Consider the following 5,781-nt stretch of genomic DNA (forward strand, 5'->3'; position numbering starts at 1 on the left):
ACCGTTTCTTGTGCACCTCGAAAACACAGGGTCTAACGCCCCAGTAATCCATAGCACATGGCCTGAGTCACCAGAGGCTGAATAGAAATTAGGTCTAAAGTGTCCAGTTAGGAACATAGTACCAGGTGCATTCTCCCCTTATGTCCTACCAAGAACAGATTTGGTGCATTGGATACTAATAACAGAAGACACGGTGATCTGTGGGAGGGCATCCAGAACTTCGTTCATGAAAAGGGCCATTAAGAAGACAGGAAAGAAAGAAAAGGTCAGCATGGACGTCAAAAGAGACTCTGAAACTTGCCCTTAATTGTAGAGTGTGTAAGGCAAATGGAAGAAATTATTAAATGTAAGAGCTGAACAGAAATTTTCAAAGGGCAACTCGAGAAGTCAAATTAAGGTACCAGAAGAGGGTGGGGAACGAGGGATGTTATTGCAGATGTCACATGGATCTTGGTTCAAAGCAGAGAACACCAGAAAGATGTTTACTTGTGTTCCGTTGACTGCGCAAAGGCATTCGACTGTGTGGACCATAACACACTATGGACAGCCTTGAGAAGAATGGCAATCCAGAACACTTGATTGTGCTCACGCAGAACTTGTCCATGGACCAAGAGGCAGCTTTAAATCAGGAAAGGTGTGCACCAAGGTTGTATCCTCTCACCATACTTATTCACTGTAGATGCTGAGCAAATAATCAGAGAAACTGGATTATATGACGCAGAATGCAGCATCTGGATTGGAAGATGAGGATGAGGATGCTTACGATATGCAGAAGGCACAACCTTGCCTGCTGAAGGTGAGGAGGACTTGAAGCGCTTGCTGATATAAAGATCATGAATTGCAGCCTTCAGTATGGATTACGACTCAATGTAAAGAAGACCAAAATCTGCACAACTGGACCAATAGGTACCATCATCATAAATGGAGAAAAGGTTGAAGTTGTCAAGGATTTTGTCTTGCTTGAATCCATAGTCAATGCTCAGGGAAGCAGCAGCCAAGAGAACAAGAGGCAAGTTGCATTGTTTAAATCTGCTTCGCAAAACCTCTGTAGTGTATGGAAAACCAAGGATGTTACTTTGAGGACTAAGGTGCATCTGACGCAGGCCATGGCATTTCCAATTGCCTCATATGCATGTGAAAGTTGGACATTAAGGAAAACTGAAGACAAGTTGATATATTTGAATTTTGGTCCTGGAGAAGAATATTGAAAGTGCCATAAACTCCCCAAAGGACAAACAAATCCGTCTGAAGAAATAGGGCCAGAGTCATTCTTAGAGGAAGAGATGGCGAAACGTCATCTTACATACTCCAGACCTGTTGTGAGGAGAGACCCGTCCCTGGACAAGGACATCATGCTTGGGAAAGTGGAGAGGCATCAGAGGAGAAGAAGAGGAAGACCCACAACAAGAGGGACGGACACCGTGGCTGCAGCAATGGGCTCAGGCGCGGGAGCAAGGGTGAGGAGGGCGCAGGACCGGGCGGTGCTTCGCTCTGGTGTGCAGGGGGTTGCTGTGAGTCAGACCGACTCGGTGGCACCTAGCAGCAACAACAAACACTGAAGCAGAATTCCTTGCAAATGAGCTAAAAGTCAGCTCATTAGCACCGTGTGTGTGTGTGTGTGTGTGTGTGTGTGTGTGTGTGTGTGTGTCAGAAAGAGAGCTTTTTAGAGTGGCATCAGATTAGGACTGAAGCAGGATGAGCTCTGTTGTTCTGTGTGGATGCTAACAGACGTTTTGTAAGCTGTCTGGGAGTTTGGAAGAGGCTTCCTTGAGTGTCTAGCTTTCCACCGTGCCCTAGCTCACCATGGGCAGGAGAACTAGATCAGGAAGCTTCTGGACTTCGGTTAAAGCACACCGGTTAATATCACAAAAGGGACCCGACAAAAAGACCGCGGGTCAGCTGGCTCTCTTCTGCTCCACTGTCATTTTCTGTAAGTCAGCTAGAGTTTTATGACGCAATTCTCATGGGGTCCTTAGCTCGGGCCTCTGAATGCAGAGGCTAGATTAGAGTGCACTCGACTGGATTCTCATCCAGACAATAGCATTGCTTGCTGTATTACGGGAGTAGAAAGCCTCCTCTTTCTCTCAAGGAGTGATTGGTGGTTTTGAACTGCTGGTCTTGTGCACAGGAGCCCCACACGTAACTACAATGCCAGCAGGGCTCCTGTCACAGCATAATTAGAAGGATTCACATAAGAAATTGTGGGTACAGACGTGTAGATATGTGTGTTCCATTTAATATGGTTCCTGGCGACCTGGCACATAGAGTGTCCTCAGAAAGTGCTAACTGATGAACAGTGTGCCCTTTATCATTGTTCTGACTTTAAAAAGCCATTGTTTTAGATGAAACTCAGTGGAAGGAGAAGATGAATTAGTACTTTTCAAATCTTATAGGAAAACGAACGTGTAACTTAGCCTTCAAACATCTGGTCCTTTTCCTCAATTTCTGTGTACTGTGCCTGCCCATGTTGCTGGTTTAGGGCTGATGCTGGGTGACAAATTTTATAAGAAAGGAATAAAAAGTCTGCATCATGCTGGCAACCAGTGTGCCCCTTGTCGGGGCACCACTAAGGACCTTTCCATCTATACATTAGTTTAGATCGTGGCATGACTGAAGTTTACATGGAGCATTTTGCAATAGGGAAACTCAATTATAAACCTTCGTGCTCAGTGGGCAGAAGAAATCCAAAGTCCCTCCGATTGCCTCTCCCTGGGCCTGTCTACCCTGTGCTGGGTCAGTTCCCCATCCTAGAATTAATCCCAGCAAGCAGAGGATGAAGTGGTCTGGTTATCTTAGGATGGTGGCGGCAACGGAATGGAGACGGGGCTTTCGCTCACAAAGCTGGGACCCCACATTGCTCTTCGGAAGGAAAAAGAGAAGTGCTGGGCAGACAACAACAAATGTTGTGTGCGGAGACTCGGCCTGTGGAGCCCTGAGCCTCCTGAGAAACTGCAGCCCGTGTGAGAGCCACCCCAAACCCTCCGCCCGCCTGTTTGACAAATGCTCAGAGAAGCAGACAGACGGCTCTGGCAGAGGAAGGAGGGGTGGGGGGCTGTTCAGGGGACGCCGGTCTCGAAGTCAGGCGGGGTGTTCTTCCTTTCCCAAGGTAGGCAAGGAAACTGCCAAGGAGGGTGTCACAGGCTGAGAAGAAAGGGCGTGTCCTGAGAAATCAATCAGTAAGGCCTGGATTGCATGACTGTGGTATCCCCTGTGAGCTCTACCCCTTGGGAGTCAGTGTACACCTTTCACAGATGAGAAGACCGAGGCGCAGAAAGCTCCGACCATTTCCCCAACCGAATGTGGTGAATCATTGGAGCCTCGGTTTCCTCTTAATAAAATCTCCTCTGTCTCCCACTCACCCTACTGCTTAGTGGATTCAGAGCCTGTGCTCAGCTGCATGACTTATTTGTATTGCTGCAGGGTGGGACCTGGGACCATTCCACAGGGCGTCCCTGAAGCCAGGAGACCAGTTAGCACTTACCCAAGCAGCTTTCCTTGTGGGGTGTTACTTTCATTTGTATATATATGCCCCGTGCTGCCAAGCTCTTAATTTCATGTAAGTGCTACACACACACACACACACACACACACACACACACACAATCGCCAAGGCTTAGAAATGTTTGTCTACTTTTGCCAACATCTGACTGTGATTATCTATCTTTAACCGCAGTCACACTTGTTTGTCTCTTAAAATAGGATCGGCTCTCCCAAGGAGTCAGAGCCCTAGAGACCACAGCCCTCTCAGAATCCTGTCTGCTGCGCCTTCTCCTGGCGTGTCCCTGACAGCTGTGATTTACCCACTGGCCTCCCCCCTGCCTGTGTCAGCGCTCCTGGCTTCTTCCTTGGGAGACAAAGTCCTTTCCCAGGGAGAATGCTGGCTCTCTCCTACTGGAGCCTAGGTGCTGACTTTGGTGAAAAGGTGGAAGTCTCCCCACCTGGTGACGAACCAGTCTAGCTCCACCTGTAGGACAAGTTGGTAAGCCAGGATGTGTGTCCTCAGAGGAGAGGGGTCTAAAGGCATAGTGGTCTCTGGCCTGTCGGGCTGGACCCACCCACGGTTTGAACCGGCCTGTTTCCCCAGAATGTGGGGATAATAAAATGATGTGTCCTTGCTCTGGATTTGCCTAGGGAAAAGAAAGTCAGTCTTCCACACACTGTTCTCCCAGGTTCCTCTGGCTGAAAGTAGACGTTGACGATTGCCAACTGCGCTGAAAGGCATCCCCTTAGCAGGTCCTGGATAGACATAGAAGCAAAATAATGAGAAGCATCAAGCTTATTTGGTCTGATAGAGACATAGGCCTGGAGACACCCTTCAGGATTAGAACTCGCTCCTGTGAGTTCAACTTGCATCCCAACAATCGGCAGGCCTATAAGGTGAACAATACCACCAGAGAGGACTGCACTCCTGAGAGCAAGCAGGCAGCATGTGACCGGCTTAAAGGTCCGAAGGGAGGAGCCTTGGAGAGAAGCCTGCATGGAAGCGATACACAGGGAGGACGTGGGAAGGGAGCTGCGGTCCATGTCGGGAGTGTGTGTGCAGTGTTGAATGGAAACCCTGTCTGCTCTGTGCACTTCCACCCCAGCCACACTCGCAAGTTAAAGTGAAACAAAGGCCGCTCGCTTTGAATTTGAATTTGGTGGTAGGGGGGCGTCGAAGGGGGAAAATGAAGATGGAGTTTTTGACTTTGCCGTTTCTGCCACATCTCCCTTCTAGAATAATCGATCACACAAGCTAGGAAAGCCAGGGATTAGCTGGGGCCTGGTCCTCTTAGTTGAGAGTCATCTTTCTGAGAGCCATCAGCAAGATAAAGCAGATGGACACACTGTGTTGGGTGGCCTGGGCTTGGCCCACGACTGAACCCTAAGCTAATCGATGGGCAGGGCAGGTCCCTCTGGTTCTCAGGCCTGCTCCACAGTCTGAGCGGTCTGCTTTCCAGAGTGGGGGCACAGAGGTCACCCATCGAGCCGGCCACAAGCTACTCTTGGTGCCACTGTCGGACTGTATTGCTCTACTCAAACCCACAGAGGTTACATTCCTGTCTAACCTGGTACGATACAATTGAAAGGCGAGGAGCTTAATGGTGGCAAATAGGCTTGGGAGCTGAAGATTGCGGACGAGCTCCTGAAAGCCAGCCCTATACATATTTTTGTGATCCTTACAATAAATCAGCCCACTCAATAGAGAGGATAATAATGGACCCGGAGCAATTTCCATTCTATTGGCTTAGAAATCTTTGGGGACTTTTCCTCACTCGAAGCTTGAACTAGATATCCTTCCATTCCCTTGGCCTTGTGGCCCTCCTCTCTAACCCACGGAGACCGACGTGCCATGTCTCCAAATCACAAAGCTTCAGTACACCGTGCGTGTGTGTGCCCACGTGCGCACGAAGTATATCTAACAACAGAGATAGTGTGCACCCGGGGCTGCTTTGAAGGGCCTGGGTGCTCCATACCAGTGTGATTTGTCGGAACAGAGCAGAGCGAATTGGTGCACCTCCCTCTGCCTCCCCCTCCGCACTCACAGGAAGAGGCCTCCCTCCTCAGGCACTCGCCCTTGCTAGTATCCACCCCCACCCCCCTGCAAGGCACTATGGGAAAATCTCCTCTGGCTAACCATCTACATCACCCCCTTGATTGTCACTCTTTCTGATTATCCTCATCGTGAAGGATGTAAAGACTTGAGTTCAGCTATTCATATGTTCATTCAGGAAGTTATATATGCTCAAACTTAAAACCACTGTCAAGCAAAACACACAGAAAAAAACTGAGTTAGTTAAT

The 5,781-nt window shown here is 49.0% G+C and overlaps 1 protein-coding gene across 9 annotated transcripts in view; it reads left to right on the top strand.

Annotated features, from left to right (window-relative positions):
• Positions 1–5,781, top strand: part of KALRN (kalirin RhoGEF kinase) — a 653,766-nt gene that overhangs the window by 562,342 nt on the left and 85,643 nt on the right. The window lies entirely within an intron of this gene.

This window comes from Echinops telfairi, unplaced genomic scaffold (assembly GCF_000313985.2).
Source record: "Echinops telfairi isolate 266 unplaced genomic scaffold, ASM31398v2 ScPeMD7_17;HRSCAF=63, whole genome shotgun sequence".
Classification (NCBI taxonomy): domain Eukaryota; kingdom Metazoa; phylum Chordata; class Mammalia; order Afrosoricida; family Tenrecidae; genus Echinops; species Echinops telfairi.